This window comes from Lissotriton vulgaris, chromosome 2_1, assembly GCF_964263255.1.
Source record: "Lissotriton vulgaris chromosome 2_1, aLisVul1.2, whole genome shotgun sequence".
Taxonomy (NCBI): domain Eukaryota; kingdom Metazoa; phylum Chordata; class Amphibia; order Caudata; family Salamandridae; genus Lissotriton; species Lissotriton vulgaris.
This window is the reverse complement of record NC_141687.1, coordinates 1,171,012,269-1,171,029,850: the sequence shown is the minus strand read 5'-3', so window position 1 is coordinate 1,171,029,850 and position 17,582 is coordinate 1,171,012,269. Positions and strand designations below refer to the sequence as shown.

The 17,582-nt window shown below is 46.0% G+C and overlaps 1 protein-coding gene across 3 annotated transcripts in view; it reads right to left on the bottom strand.

Annotated features, from left to right (window-relative positions):
• WASF2 (WASP family member 2) overlaps positions 1 to 17,582 on the bottom strand; it is a 506,607-nt gene that overhangs the window by 275,961 nt on the left and 213,064 nt on the right. For all 3 annotated transcript variants that reach the window (XM_086956878.1, XM_086956880.1, XM_086956879.1), the window contains exon 2: positions 11,462 to 11,513. The gene's annotated coding sequence lies outside the window, so the exon portion shown is untranslated. The remainder of the gene's footprint in view (positions 1 to 11,461; positions 11,514 to 17,582) is intronic.

Here is a 17,582-nt window from a genome sequence, read left to right as displayed (position 1 = left end):
ACTGATGGAGATACTGTTTGGCAGGTGTCAATAGCACAAATAACATGCAGTAGCTCTGCTGTCATTAAGGTGTTCCAACATGGAGTACACCTCGTTGGAGAAACCCATCAAACTGCATGTCCATTAGGGGGGCCTGTACATATCTGGGGGGCCACATCCACAATTGTTTAGGAATGATAACACGGATACCAACTGCCCTGCCCAGGCAATCCCTGGCATCCAGGCCTGCACAGATGACATATTTCGCCGTGTCCAGTCAAAGATGTATTATTTGGATCAAAGAGACCCTAAAACATTCCGGGACAGCTGGCAATATCTTGCAGGTCAGGTCTGGCCACCTGCCTATTTAGAGGCTGGCAAGAACAAATCATTGACCAAGCAGCTATCAAATTATCTATGAGAAAATCATTAGAAGTAATATTATCTCATGTTGCAGGTCCAGCCTGCAGAATGTGTCAGAAAATTAGGTTCAGTATCAATGGAGGATTGCTGTAATTCTAGTTCCCTACCTGCCCTCCGAACCACCACTGCAAGTGTGGCACTCGTCCACTCGTGGCCCAAGTGGAGAGTCGATCTCTTCCAGGAGAGGCATCAAGCCGACAGGAATTCTGTACATCAAGGCACAAGGCATCATCAGTAAAATGAGGTGGCAGCAGGCCATTACAGTCATCATTCCTGGATACTCCCTTCTCTGCCATAGGATCAGAGTTCAAAATAACAGAACGTTTGCTGGTAGTTGGCAGAGGCACAGGGTTAGAGTCAGGTTGCATGACAACCAATTGCCCTTTTGTAATTCAAGGTGAAACATTGGTCAGAATTGGACTGATGTCGGTTTGGGGTCCAACATTGGCGTGGTCACTGGATCATCCTCGGGCACCAGTAGCATTGACACCCATATAAGCATGGCAGAAACCACTGTGGATCTTGAGGCCAGATCAGAAGTCTGTCCCATAGTCGGTACTAGACCGCCAGAGGTAATCCGACTGGAGAACCCTGCAGTAGGAGCCAGAAGCACACTGAAGATTTGCAGCATAGCCTCTTTGAAGGCTTTGTTCTACTGCGGAAAGACTTTCCGGGAAATTAAGGGTGCGTTGGGACCAACTGAGGAAATAAGTTTGCAGCTGTAGACCCTAAAGTAGTAAGTCTGACTTTGTGACACCTTCGCGCTTTCTCTTTGGAGTCAGATAAGAGGGATGGGTGTGAGCTGCTCCGGTTTCTTATGTTTGCATTTAGACTTGGAATTAACTGAGGTTTTTGAGAGAGAAGGTGAATGTCTGCAGGAAAGGTCTCAGAAATGGTTCCAAGTCCAGGTCTGTGACTTTAGTATGAGCGGGACCTAAATGAAAGCCACAACGACTTCTTGTGTTTGGTGGCATACAACATCGCCTCCCGGTCTCAGTACACCTTAGGGAGCACTTCTCACACGACCTGAGAATTGTATTCAGAGCCCAGAGACCGATGACACCTTGTGCAGGTCTGTGAGAGATATCTGCTTTCTGCAAGCAAGGCATGGCTTGATACCCGTTCTTTTCAATGGGGACATCATTCCCTAGTACATTGAAATCATTTACAAGTCAGCGGAAAATTGACAAAAAACGTGAGTGGGGCTCCGGAACAGCATCAGTAGGCATGGACAGAAAGTACCTGATGTCAGCAAGCCTGGGTGGCCGTTATAAGACGCTCTGCTCCACCACTCGAAGGTGGTATGAAGCTTGCACGGATATGCATCATGCCACCTAGCAGCATGCATGAGCACTGGTACTGAAAAGAAATCTCTAGATCCAGTCTGGAGAGTACTCCATGGTGAGAAACCTGCAGTTAGAAGTATTCATCAGAAATGGGTGTTTAATAACTCCCGGAATTACATTTTTTGGAGGAATTTGAAAGGGACTTAGTTTTTATAATTTCCAGTACCACCTCTTGCACTGTTGCTTTTTGTTCTTGTTGAGGTGTAGGAGAGGGTGCCTAGTTTTCTTTGAAGTTGCAGGCATAGCCTTGTATACAGGATACACTGGTGGGGAGTCAGCCATGGTTTGTTTTACCCTTCTTGTCTTGCTGGTTATGCTACTGGAGTGCTGGGGTCCACTGCCAACGCCCAGAATTATTCCAGTCACTACGGATCATTTTAGGGCACCTGTAAACTCACATACTGCTCTAGACCGAGATCCTGGTTCATCTTTTTTCCAGACCTGTTTCCAAGCTATTCCACTCTTTCTATGTCTCTTAAAGCCTCATGGGGTCTGTCAGCGATTGAATTCAGACCCATTGCAGCAGCAGAGTTTAGCTCATCGACCAGCCCCCTCTAGCCCCCCCACAGCTATCATCAATCCCACAGATGGAATCAGAGCTACTGTCATGAAGGGGGCACTACAGAACCTGCACCAATTGTCTAAACTCCATGGGCGGCCTAGGAAAATTAACCAAGCCTCATGTAGGGGACCCAGGCAAGATGTAACTGGCCCTTAAATCATAGAAGGATCCCAGGGTCTTTTGAATTAATTGCTTAAAGGCATCCTTCCAACAGTCACTCAAGCGTATTATTCCATTCAGTGTACCCCCGATTGTTGGTGGGTAACCATCAGGGGCAGCAGGAGATTTTCGATAAAGCACTCAACTGGTTGGTATCACCACTTCTTTAAAATATATATATTGAATGTTCACCTATTTAGAAGAGTGGCACGAAAAGATTGCCAGGATAATCGTATTACAGTCCTTAACACTTCTCAAAAGGGCCCGCCATTATTACCTCCACAGTGGAGTGGTCTTGGCAAATTGAGGGACCGTTTTTCAAAGTGGTTCCACCGTCTCCTGCTCGCCGTGCACATTCAAAGGATCTTAGCGTTCGTCCACACCGACTGGGGGTACACTGAATGGAATAATACGCTTGAATAACATTCCCTGCGCAATACATACAGGAACCATTTAACCTAAATCCCTATGAATCAGTTGATAGTGGTTGAACAATTGTACCTATCAACAAGAAATACCTCATTTATCAACCGGTGCTTCATCCTATAGAAGTCACCAGAGGTACCCACCATCAGCCTGGACTAAGAAAATCCATCCATCTTTCGAGTCTACTCCTATCGCCCCCTGGTGAAAGGAGGTTGCCCACCCACAACTATGCTCGTCCTGATGAAGACCCTTTCGTAAGGAAAAGATTCCTACTATTATCGGGTCGAAACGTAGACCACTACATAACCTACGGCCAGCTCCGGTCCCCATTTAGACATTTACGGCTATAACGGAGGCAGGCCTTTTCGTGATTTATTATTTTGGACTCCTTTGGAGACTTTAACTGTGGCCCTGATGTTAAGGGACCACATGTACATTGTCTTAGTATTTTGAATAAGACTTGTCACTGAATGAATCATATCACATGTATCCTACCCCCTACACTTTCCCTCACGTCACCCCCTCCCTGTTGTGAATGTGGGCGCGTACACTGTATATAAAACAAATGTATAATGGATATTACATCTATTAATTAGGATGTATGCAATCTTGAAGTAAAACCTTTTTGCATCAAAAAAGTTGTTTTTGAAATTATTGACACAAATGGTATGAATTTGTAATTCCTTTCTTTTGGTCTTGGGACCCCTTCCCTTCTTTCCTATTGCTACCCAGGTCCCCACTGACTGCATTGGGTATAACCCTGTTTTCGATAACGTATTTAGTAGTGGGGCAGGACATAGGGATTTTGAAAAGAAGTCTCGCCGCTGCATTTTGTACTAATTGCAGCCTTCTGATTGTAGCTTTCTTTGCCCCTAGGTACAGCACATTACTATAATCTAGCCTTGAAGTAATCAAGGCATTGATGACAGTTTTGCCATGTCCCTATGACGGGAAGTCTGGTAAAACAATGTTGCACTTTACATTCTTTTGTGGATATAATTCCATTTATTCAAGGCACTTTCTGTTTCCCCTTATAAAAAAGTGTCATTAGTAATCTCAGAGAAGCCCTTAATGTACTTTTTCAACTTATGGACGACAAAGTGATAATTAATCTAGGTGCATTTCTGAGAACAGCGGTAGGAGCTCGTGGTTCCATGAATACTGAATAGATCTGCTCTAATGTCTGGTGTACTCATTGTTCTTTGATGAGACAATTTCAGTTGATCATTTTTATGAACTGTTTTTATCCTGTTGTATTATACGCAGTTTACTGTGTGTGTTTACGCACTTTTATGGATACACCTGGCATTAGAATAAAGTTTTTTTTAATTTGCATTGAATTGACAGAAAGAAGCTCTTACGCTGTCCAATCAATAAAAACAACAAGCTGAAAACAGCTTTGTGGTAGGACAAAATTAAAATGGAGCATCTGTAATCCACTCCATACCGAGTAATCAGTACATCTTTTGATATTCATGTTCTGGCTCAGAGTAGGTGTCAAAGTATGGCCTCAAATGTGTCCCCAAAAACTGATACCAAATAGGATAAAGAATCAAACAGTGAACACTGTGAGGGCGAAATATCTGCCTATAGCATGTGGACAATTGTAGTGAGCCTCCCGGCCCCTACAGGAGAACAGATCAGACATCACATGCACCCTTAGGGCAGGCACGGCCAAGGGGATACAGAAAGGCCTCACTTGGGTCTCGTTCAAGCCCCATTCTGAGGGAGCGGGTGTAACATTTGGCTGGCACACTCAATCTTGTATTATCACAACGTAGGCTATTTGCCACCATCACACAGGCGACTAGGAGATAACGGACCAAACACCTCAATGTCTTCCAGCCGGAGGCTATGAGACGCTCGAGCATATTGCCCAGTGTTCCAGAGGAGTCTCGCGCCCCGGCCCACTTTCTTTATGTACCACCAACCTGTTATACCAAGCCCACCGAGGCATTCAATGTGTCCCTTTTCTGCAGCAACGTTTCCTGCAGAGGGACCCTTGAGACGCAGCAGATGGTGACAACCTGAAGTCTTTACTCCTGCCTCAGCAGAACCCTAAGATAACTGGAACTTGGCCAAGACAAGGAGTGCCTGCAGCTCCACCATAGTCAGTTGCCAAAATGAAAGGAAAAATGATCAGCCCTGAAGAGGTAGGAACAGCTCAGTGTTTAAACAGACCAGGGACACTAAGGTTGAATGTGACATGACACCACTCAAGAGTGAAGACCTGGAAAATGATAAGTGGTGGGAACCCCCGCCACCAAAAGCCCCAGCCACCCAGCTCATGGATCTTCACTGGCCAGCAGGCAAGGTCCTACTTTGGAAAAACAAGGCCCTTTTGAGAAATTAACATAAGGAAATTGTGTCCAGCAAAGCCAGAGGTATAAGCTTAGACCAAACCCTAGGCCAAGTCAGAGACTCTAAGAGTACATAAACTAAACACTCAAGAACAAAAGCCACAGAAATTGGTAACCGTTATACTGTTGGTGTATTCCAAAGCTGGAAAGAGATGTAGTGAACCACCTGGCCACTACAAGGGAACAGAACCCATGTCACTTGCACCCTGCAGCCAGGTATGGTTAACAGAATAAATAAAGGGGACAAAGACCATTCAGGGTCTTGAACCTGCCCCATTCTGGGAGTGCGGGTGTATTCATCTAGCTGGCATGCAATTCTATATCACAGCATCCAGGACTATCAGTCACCTCCACAGAAATCGTATATTTGGGGACATAATTCCGAGGGATAATTGAACCTAAGTGCAAAGTTCAACATGTTTAATATGTTCATAGTTGCCAATTGGCTCCATGTCTTGTACAACACCTTCAGCCAGTCCTAATATTTTAGCCAGCATGCACTGCAATTTGCGACTTATAATTTCACATTTAACGTTTTAGTGCCAACCCGAAAATCTTAGCATGCAAGTGCTTTTGGCCAAAACACCAGGACAGGGCCTGAGTTTGATAATTAGAAAGAATAAATTGAAGAATGAACATTAATTTATATCAACATTTCTTGGACATGCTCTAAACGCCTTCATAGATTTTGGTTCCATTGCTAACCAAGCATTTTAGTTGCAATTGTGAGATATACTGTAGAAAAAAAAACAACAACAAAAAAACAATAGAAGCCAGAACATTGCCTTTGGATTATTATCGTAAAAATGTCACCTTTGTCATTATGTGGGGGCAATTAAATAATTTCACATGACAGGCGTACCAACATTAAACTTTTGAAGAGTACAGATCTAGAAAAGTCAGAACAAACCTACCAAGACTAAGTGACCATGAAATAGGGCTCTGCAGCTCAGGGATATTTGGGCAGGTACAGGTAAAGAGACCGGTTGGGTTCTACTGAGCTCAACTATTCGGCCATCTTGATAAACAGTGGAGATGCAGGGTGCGGGGAGGTGCCCTGGCAGAGATAGGACAAGGCACCCAGTTAGATGAGACACCTAGAAGGAGGAGGGGCCGTCGTAGAAGCATGCAAGGGCTTTCCAGAGACCTGGGCTCCAAGTTATGAAATGCCGAAGCCCCACCCGAGAGCGCAGCCCATTACTTGCCCTGCAGGTAACAGCTGACAACTGCTGTGCACAGACATGTCACTGCCTTCAAATGAGAAACCCTCTCCGTTTGAACAGTTCTCGAACTCTCCAAACCACACTCATTAACTGCTGAATGCACCTATCACAAATAAATACTCAAATCGCTGAAAGATCCATGTTTCTGTAACCCCACCGCTGAGAGCTCTAAAGGAAACGAGTCAGGGATAAAAAAAAACGGGTTGTTCCTTGACCATAGCATACCGCTACTCCGCAGGTATTTATTCAAAGTTTTTACTTCGCAAATACCATTACTACACATGATTTTAGTGCGCATGCTTTTACTTCGCAAATATATATAAATACATAAAAAATGCTGATACTTTGCAGTTAATTATTACACATACTGTTACAACGTGTTATTAGTACTTTAAAACGAAAATCTATGTTAATAGTAACCTATCCCCTGGCATGCACCCTGAACCCTAAAAATACCCCCTACACCCCAAAGCCCTATCTCACCCTGACCACTAAAAATATCCCAGCAGCCCAAAACCTAAAAGCACGCTGACCCCTAAAAATACTCCAGTACCCCAAAACCTAAACGCACCCTGAACCCTAAAATTAACCCCGACACCCCAAAACCCTAACCAACCCTGACCCCTAAAATTACCCAAGCACCCCAAAAACCTAAACGCACCCTGAACCCCAAAAATACCCTGCCACCCCAAAACTTAAATGCACCTAAATACCCCTATACCCCAAAACCCTAAACCAACCTGACCCCTAAAAAAAACCTGCACCCCAAAACCTTAAACGCACCCTGAACCCAATACCATATTTAATACTAGGGTATTTTTGGGGAGTACCTTTTTGCACTAAATATTTTGAGCTTTAATTTGCACACTAACTCCATTATGCATAGTAAGTGCATGCTAAGTAATGGAACAAACGTAGTAAATGAATGCTAAGTAATGGCATCTGCGAAATAAAATATGTGTAGTAATGGTAATAAAAAGTAATGACCGCGTAGTAAAGGTAGATTACCGTCCTTGACGGTCCAGCCCAGTATGTCGAGGAGTGAACACACAATTAACAGACATCATTGCCTTTGGATACTGCTGGGTCTGCATGTAGAGCCACAGTAAAGGGCTGGAAGGACGCAGCACTGAGGAATGAACGACCCAGTAGTGTAATTTTATCTAGGGTTGGACTGCCCTATGGGGCAGTCAAGAGGTGCCCACCGGCCTGGTCTTACAGTCAGTGTGTGGGCCGGTTTTATAACGGTCTGTGGGCTGTTTCAGGATCTGACAGCAGATCGTTCCTGTTGATTTCCCCCATATTAAAATTAGTACTGCCAGCAGTAAACTCAAATCCAGGCATTCTTATTTGCCCTGCAAAACACTTATACATAGTGTTTTAACAAGTTAAATGGTGTCCCAATTTGCAAACATGTCCCACTTTTAACTATCTAATTCATGAATGGTAGGCGAGTTTTATTTTGGTGCCCGGTCCTACTTCCAGTCCCAGTCTGATCCTGCTGATACCATTTGCTGAGGGTCACTGGAATTGCTGTGACTTGACCATTAATCAGACACACTGAAAAAGCAAAATCATTTTAGGCCACTTCATACACACTTGTCTGTTCAGCTGCAGGCAAACATTTGTCACTTTTGGGTCGAGCCTGGGAAGCGCATGAGCTGCTCTGCGAGGCATACAGTATTCGAGTATGGACTTGAAGCTGCGCCCACGCTCTGCCCATATTTTTCATTGGCATGTGTCATTGTCCTTTGTAAATGCTGGCTTCTGATTAGCTAATAGGCTTGTTAGTCCTTCCTTAGTACCACCTTGTCTTCAGTTGTAACCTCCCATGAGGATTGGCCCTTTTACTTCTGTTACACAGTTCGTCTTATTTAGTCTGTAAGCACTATTTTCTTTAATGCGTTTCTCCTACTGCAGGCATGACATGCTTTCCTGCAACATTCAGCGCGCCATAAATGACCATACCTTTTATTCATGTGTTAATTATCAACACAGATACATAAGAGGCAATGTCATTTACAATGCCAATAGCTTAAACTCTCGCAAATGACAGATCTATTGCACTGCAAATGCTTGTTTATTTTTACTACAGCTTCTCAAGTGTGAGTTGGAAACTAGGTCAGTATGACCTGCACAACAGGCACATGCCCCCTGGCACAATGAACTGCATCTATATAATGAAGTCTAGAGTAGGAAAAAACACTAGATAAATCAACAAAACTTTGGGGGGGGGGGAGAGCAAGCAAAGGCTGCTACTCTGTGTTACCATGGGACACAGTTTTGGTTTAGTTCAAATTGGGCCCATTGCTCTAGAACACCTAGAAAAATTACTGTAACAAGTAAGGACTGTACTGGAAACAGTCCCAGGAGGGTGCAAATTCTTCCTTGGGTACTTGTAAACGAAGAGGGCCTGGGAGTGAAACTTCGTTTCTTTTTCGTGTTTCATTCATTTACGTGAAACAATCGAAGTGGATCATTTTAAGTAAGTCAGCTGTGACTGAGCCCTGTGGTGGCGGGGTGTAAGAAATGACAACACAAAATATTCTACAAATATTTTGTATGTTTCTTTTTTTACTTTCACAACTGCCTGATAAAATAATGCACAGCCTTTAAATGAAAAATGCAAATTAAATGAATTGGTGGGAAATGCACTCTTTCACATTATGAAACGTCAATTTGTTAACGTGATCACCGTTGAATCACTTTGTGAGACCGGAGTCATATAGCGCTATGAAGTCCCAGCATGTAACGGAGAGCAATGTCAATAAAAAGTCATTATTTAAGCACCGTGAATATGTCATTATTTTAAAATGTTATTACACATAATATTAGATAGGCTGGCGCACAATGATTTAGTGTGTATGGTAAAACAAGTGCTTTCAAAGAATACATATTCGCACTATAATAACGTCTGCACTGGGTGCAGTCTGGTTAGCCAAGTCCTTTAAAAGGGCACTTTCCAAAACTCTTCATCCTTACATTATCTCTCAAAAATAATACCTCGTTGCGATTATGATGCTTCAAGTGACTCCATAAATGAAAGCACTTGAGATCCCTTTCTTTCACTCCCACACAGAGGTTCATCCAGGTCCCCGCTAACAATTCAGGTGTGGTTGCTTTTATCACCTTGTGGGAAAGGTTTATGAAAAATATAATACACATGAACACTTCAGTCCTCATTCAGCCAGCCAACTTTGGATCCTGTTTACAAGCATATGTCCTTTCTGGTGAGTTCAGGAGGCGACAGAGAGGAGACCAAATGGGTCATATTCAGAGCCATGAACGTCCAGACCACTGGGGCCTCAGGGTAATGGCCCAGGAAAAAGGAAAAAGGAGAGAAGTCCATTGATAGCCTCAAAGAGATGGCCCAGAGAAGAGGGCGTTAAGTGGCCTATGTTTTTTTTTCATCCACAAATAGACAGACCTCTATCCCACTTCCTCAGATATGCTCTTAAGAAGTTGTTGAGAAATGTTGGCTCATTTTTTTTAAAGGGCCCTAACTACCATTAGTGCAGGTGTATGGGCAGTGGTGTGAGGGGCCACTGCACCCCATTTATGAATGAGTTATTAGCAAAGATGGAAGGGAGGCCTATTCCTCGTCAGCATTGGGGCCCAGATGAATGAAGGAAAGTAATTTGTAAAGCACGAACTCATGCCTGAGGTCGTATTGGCGCTATAGAGGGCGGGTAGGGATGCAGAGCAGTTTGTGAAAAAATTACTTGCAGAAGGTCGGATGCCTCCTAGTCTTGCAAAAATAGCCAGGTCTTCAAGTCCTTTCTGAAGGCGAGTAAGGAGAGAGCAGCTTTTAGTGTCAGTTGTAGGCTGTTCCAGAGCACTGCAGTGATCCAGAAAAAGCACTTACCAGCCCAGGTGGTTCTCCTAAATGGGGGGGCAAGACAGGTTCATGGCTGAACCTGAGCGAAGAGTCCTCACTGGGACATCCCACTTGAGCTTCTTGTTGTATTTGGGCGCAGTGCAAACTTGCTGATTCAGTGGTACTTTGGGCATCGATCCAATCGATGGTCCAAGAAAGGATAAAATTAAAGCTGAAGAGACATCTCAGCTTAGGCTTCAGAGAGATGGCAGAAAAAAGGATGAGGGTGGAGTTTAACAAAGGGCAGAGGAGACACCCCGCTTCCAAAGGCATTAGCTCTCGTTACTGAGGTAGGTGCAGTGGCAGTGATGCCCAGGAGTGTGAAAGATCCACTACATCACAATTACAACTGTCTTACTTTACAATACAGGTAAGGGGAGAGTATAAGGACTGAGGGTGCCCTTGCTACCTGGAGGATGACAACACAAGGAGCTCACTCTTTCTGAAAAGGAGATAGAGACGGTTTCAAGATTGGAGAAAAGGCCAGCATTGGCATGAGGACCAGGACTGGAGTGAGGACTATGATGGGGGATTGAAAGAGGCTTAAGGAATAGCCTACTACTCGGGCCACAGATACATTTCAAGCAAAAGGCGCAGTTGCATTGGGGCCAAGGAGTGAGAGGGGCTCACAAGACCCCAATTAATGTGAGTAGTGTTTGTTTTTTTGTCTATTTCAGGTTTTTTCATATATTTGCTCTTTTATAAGTCTCACATTTAGTGTGGATTATGAGTCACTGAAAACTTACCATTGAAATGATCTCATAAGCCCAACCCCCTGCCCCTTCCCCGATGCTTTTCATAACGCTTTGGAGGAGGCCAGACTTAAAAATAATTTGGGTGGGAGGCACAGACCGGCATGTCAAGTATTTGGCAAAAACGAATTTGTTTCTTTTTTTAAGAAAAGTAACATCTAGAAGTTAAGAACTGTAAAAATAAACATAAGCGAGCATTCGAAATAGAGTTTAGTATGTTGGTGCTGTGCAACGGATTCTGACACTTGTGCAACCAATTGTTAAAATAAAATACACTTTGAGAAGTCATTTTATTGCACTATAGGCTGTGTACAACATTGCAAATATCAAGCTGGCCAGGTGTGCTGCACTTACCTCGATTGTGGACTTCAACTTGCTACTGAACGGTCGAATCAAGCAGGCGTTTCTAAAGAAAGCATAAGAAACAATGTAAATAAAATGAACAGACAACTGACTGTGCAGATTAAAAATACATTCCAACAGCCGACACGGTAAAACGTAATGTCACAGTGGGATACGTAGCTTCAGTACCCTAATCCCTGCAAACCCTACGGTGGAGCACCTGTCCTAGGTCTTGGAGGTTTATTTCACGATAACCACTCAAGATAAATGTTCATGCAATGATTCTAAAAGGAAATCATTTACTTAGTCAGTGGTTACACTGAAACTCTGAATTGAATCTGGCCCACACACAAACGCTGGACCCCAGGGTGATAGATTAGCCTATCGAGCAATACATTCATTTTTGGCCCGTTTAAAAAAATATATACATCTTTGGACAAGAGTACCCATTCTTTTTGTATTTAGTACCTAGATATGCTTATAGTACACACTATGGGGGCATTTTAAAATATCTTCCATGGATGCATTAAACACCCAGTCCGAACCTACAACAAAGAACCTACTTGTAGCAGACATGACTGAACCAAGCAAGCAAAGCAGTCACCAGGCATCCAGATATATTTTGAGGCAGTGGAAATGTACTCCATATATTATTATTTTTCTAATTAGAGAGTAAAAGCAATCTTAAGACAGTAAATAAAAATAGTCTCCTCAATAGAGTGATAATTGGGTGAAAAGCGCTTAACACACGAGTAATGTTCAACACTTTACATAAAACAAGAACACAAAACAGAGCTGTACACCAACTGTCAGTCTTCATTGACAATTTACTGCATATTCAATGCCCATAGATTTCCACTGCCACACTGAATTAATTCATTATGACAAATTTGAGAGGAATACCTTTTTTAAAAAAAAAAAAGACAATTGTTTGATTGAATTGCAGTATGTTTGGCAATAAATGTGTGCAAAATGTAGTTCTAAAAGATCAACAAAACTACACTGTCCATGGAGAAACAAGCTTTTAGTTTAGCAATCTATCTGTAGTCATGAGCCAAATTCAGAAGCACTTCAGAGTTCTTATGAAAGTTAATATTGATTAAAACATCTGCCCGAATTTTCTCCCTAAAGGTAGAAAGAGTCAGTTAAAAATCAATCCAACAGAAATCTAAATCGCATATCAAATTTTATGTGTTACAATATGTTGGCTCAAAAATGCCCCATTCAATTAAATATGTGGTAGCCCCCACCTTTGTATTGAACCTGTACAAGTGATCATTTTTAACCCCGCTGTATCATTTTGTGTTCGAATTTATGTAGAACTTTCCAAATCTCAAAGTACCTGCAGAGCTAGAGGCACCCGACGTTCACTGCAAATCATTATTATAACTGTTCCTTCTATATAAGTATGTATCAAAGACTTGCCATTGAAAGGCAGCTCTTGCTGGCACTGGATTTCAGCGACTGGGATATTGTGCACCTGTCATATTGATTCTGGTACCATTCGAACTCAGAACAATGGCAATCTCAACCAGAAATGAGCAGAGTTTTCATTAATATCCTGGATATTTCAAAACTAAAAGAGAAAGAAATAATCCTGAATCAGTGTGTTTGACCACAGATTCAAGTCTGCTGCATTTTCCATGTCGGTGCCAAGCATCTGAGAATGGCTGGATAACGAGAAGGAATTTCTTGCAAGACTTTACAGGGACAGACTTGTTCCCAAAGACTGCTCTCTGAATTTTTGGGGAGTTCTCCATCACTTCTGGTCAGAACCACCCAATACTTGGCACCAATCTATTGAAGTCCAGAAACTCAGTTGTTGGAAAGTTGGAAACAATCCACTTCCATGTCAGGTATTAGAGGAAGGCCTCCCTCAGAAAATGCACTGCAGTGGGGCATAATACTTTAAGGGGGAAACCGGAGAACTTGGTTCTCATGCTGGTCACAGATGCCAGTACAAATGATCACTAGGAATGAATAGATGAATAAATCAATAAAAAATGTGCGAGAGCTGAATTTATAATAAACTCTCTTTACACAACTGTTCCCAAAGAGCTCTCTAATACCAGGAAACCATAATACCCCCTTTTTTGAGGATTGCAGGCATAAACAGTGCCATTGGGTATTACCTCGAAGCTGTGATAGCGCAACCTTAACTCTAAGTTATGAGCGGCAAGTTGCGAGGATATCTAAGCAGAGGGCGTGTAATCCGCTAACCTATGGAGTTGACGAGTGAAATCCTTTGGGCTGTTTTTCGACCATTCTATAGTTAAAGCAAATTCTGGCATCAATTTCTAAATTTTGTACAACATAAGTGACTACAGAAGGGGGCGTGGCTTGGATGCCGAGGGGAAAGGCAGCGTGAGCCCGGAACTCCGCGCCCGATCCCCGCTGAAATCCTGTTAAAAGGCACGAAATCCGGCGTGCAAGGAGCATCCTGCCAGCAGAGAATGTCGGAGGGGCAAAGGAACCCCAGGGATCGGGTTTAACGCCAATCTAGCGCTTTAAAACCTACTCGACGAAATGACTGATGATCGCGACGCTTCGGCCCAAAATGGCGGACGGCGCTCGGAGCCAGCGCAGCTGAGTGCCGAGGGAAAACAGCAATCCCCCTCCCGGACGCACCGGACAGACAGGAGGTGCCACCCGAGACCCTCCCGATCGGCACCAATAACGGGGGCCGCGACTTGAATCCCCTAGCAGCAGCGGCGGCGGCCTCGATTGCTGACCGACAGGCTCCCCTGCAGGAGCCCACAAGATGGCGGCTACCCCGGGAATCGGCGGATGAGGGAACCGCAGTGCCAAAGGGCCAAGGATACAGTGAATGGTGAACACCCTGCACGGAGCCTGCCCGCGAGGAAAGTGGTCCACCTGCATATACGGGGAGCGGACTTCCCGGCGATTTGAGGCCGGAGTGCAGCGCGCCTACCGAAGCAGCAGAAAGACTAGCAGAGGCCAGCAAGAAGCGGGTGAGGGGCGGCTATTACCGGCATACCAGGACTAAGGGAGCGCGAGTCGGCGGACCTAAGGCTAAGCAAGCTGCCGAGAACTGGGGGAAGCAAGCGCTCCAGCAAGACTGGGGGTGCGCAGAGCCCCATGAAAAGGGCTAAATAGTGGCGGAATTGGGGCTAGGACGCCGGCGGCGTTGGCGACGACTGTACAGCCCAAAGGGTGTGCGGGTGAAGAGGAGCCCCTGCGTGGACCCACGCCGCCTGAGCGACATCGGAGACAGCAAAGTCTCCAGGAGGGCCCTATGTCTGTGAAGGAGAGCCCTAATGCGGATCGTCACTTGAGCCCAGGCTGGGATGGTGCTTGGAGGATCGGGAGGCCAAGAGCACTGCAAATAGAGCAGCAACAAGAGTAGGAACACTCAGCCCGAGGCCTCAGTATACACTGGAGGTGAGCGTAGCAGCGAATGTGCAGTGCTGGGGGAGCCCCTAGTCCCTGGTGGAGCGCAGGCCTAGTAAAGGCTGAAGGGATGACTGGTGCACCGAGGTTGGCCGGACCAAGACGAGAAGAGTTGGGCGGGCTGGTGCTGTGAGTGACACCCTAGAACTGGAAGCCGCAACAGAAAGGGCGCTGACCGGAGGCTGAGGCTTTGAGCGCCAGCCGGAACTTATAAGCTGAAGCCTGTGGTGCTCTTGAAAAGGTTTAAAGAAGGGCTGCTGAGAACACGCTCCTTGAAGGGGGGCAGAGAGCGAACCCCCCTCCAGTATTACAGGGGAGAAGCAGTCGACTAGCGGAGAGGTCGAGATGGGGAACCCCAAGGGGAGAGTGGAAGGGGCTGCCAGCTCTGAGACGGCGGATGGCACGGTGCAGGGCCCTACGGACTTACAACAAATGCAAGACCGTATCCTGGAAGCTATCACGGCCACAAAAGATGCTCTGCGACAGGATATAGCTCAGGTGGCAACAGGACTGGGGCTTCTGCGCGCGGATCACGATAAACTGAAGGCCAGGATCAAGAGCGCGGAGGACACCCTACAAGAGATGGTACCAGGGCATAAATCTATGGAGGGACGATTGGGGGACGCTCTAGACCGAATACTGGCACTGGAACGGCGAGCAGAGGACACTGAAAATCGCAGTAGGCGCAATAACGTATGCTTGGTAGGTCTGCCGGAGAAAAAAGAAGGTGATGACATGGTGGGATATCTGGATAAATGGTTGCGGACAGAAGTGGCGCCAGAGGGACTTTCCCCTTTCTTCACGCTGGAACGAGCGCACCGGGTCCCGGCCAGACCATCTAAGCCGGGCCAACCACCCCGTCCAGTGGTGATAAAACTGTTGCATTATAAGGACAGAGACTGGTTGTTGCAAAGGGCGAGAGAGGCGGGCCCATTCCAAGTAACACTGTTCCCTGACTTCACATTCGAAACGCAGAAGCTGCGGGCCTCCTTGTCACTCAAGCGGGAACTGCGAGTGGAGGGCATAAAATACTCACTCCTCTTCCCAGCCAAGCTTAGAGTGGTGGTGGATGATAAGGCACTCTTCTTTCCTACATCAGCAGATGCCTGGGCGTGGTGGGAAACTTACAAGGCCGGGACGGACGGAGCACAATTCAGAGCCGAGGAGGAGAAGCGTAAACAGCCGGTTCGGAAATCGCAGAGACTCCGGAGGCATCGACAGAGATCTAAGAAGCCAACGGAATCGCAAACGGAAGAGGAGAGAAGGACAGCACTGCAAGCGGTGGTGGACTTATCGGGGACAGTGAGCAACCGATCATGTAGGGGCTCGGATTCAGAGGGCCATGCTACGGGCTCGGAAACTGACCTTTCAGAACTTGGTGGCGCCAGGGGCCCAGTGGTGACGCCGCAAACATCGGAGGAAATTATAAAAGCTTGACGGAGGAGGTGAACAGTACTAACTACACAAAGTGCCTGGGGGGACTGGGGCCTTCCGACGTAGATGACTACGACAAAGAAGATCGGAAGCTCTTGAATGATTATGGGGGGATTGTGGAGCGGGGGGGATGGGACTGTGGTAACCACCCTCGGGGTTGCGTCACGCCCTGTTGGCCCATAAGGCCACCGTAGTGAAGACTGCGGATTAGGGGGGCAGCGGTTGGGTAGCTAGCCCTTTTGTTGAAGTTTGGATGGGAGCTGCTTTTGTGAAGTTAGGTCCTGTTCTGGGGGTAGGATGCAGAGAGTAGTTGGGGTGGTTCGAGGCGTGGGACATGGGGTGGGGGGACTGTTGATTTGGGGGGGACTTGGGTTGGGGGGGTGCCGCCACATGCACCTGGACTTATGCTATTTCATGTTGGTTAACATGGGACTATGGCTATGTTTTGAGGTTGGGCTTGGGGTGGGGAGGTGCCACTACGTACGCCTGGATGTGGACTTGTACTGTTTTATGATGGTTACTGTCAGACTATGGTTAACTCTGGAGCAATGAAATGTGTGACCTGGAATGTGCGGGAACTACACACTATGGCGAGAAGACACAAGGTGCATGCTTATCTAGTTCGTAGAGTGGTTCAGATTGCGCTATTACAGGAAACACACCTGACAAAACAGGAGGGTGTTGCGCTACAGCGAAGGTGGAGAGGGCAACTGTTCAACACCACATACTCTGCATTCGCAAGGGGGGCGCTGATCTGGATCCGAGCGGGGGTTCCCTTCCAAGTGACTAGACAAGTAATAGACCCAGAGGGCAGATTTGTGGCCATAGAGGGGAAACTTAGGGGCCGGGATATAGTGCTATGCAGTGTGTACGCACCCAATGTTGATCAATCGGCCTTCTTAACGAAGCTCTCTGGTGCACTGGCGAGCTGCCTAGCAGGCCCTATCGTCATGGGAGGAGATTTTAACTCAGTGGTAGACACTGCTCTGGACGGGTCTCACCCGCCGCTGGGAGCGTCACCAGTGCATCGACTAGTGAAGCGTAGGCCCAAATGGCAGGAGAGATGGGAGTTGGTAGACGCTTGGAGAGCACGACACCCAACCTTGAGGGATTACTCGTATTACTCTAGTCTGCATGACCTCCACGTCTGCCTGGACGTGTTTTTGTGCTCCCCGCTCGTGATCTCTACTGTGGCAAACGCAGAGTACTTAACTCGCACGCTGTCCGACCATAATCCCCTATTATTGACGCTAAACTGGATGACTGAGACCTCACAAGTCCAGACGTG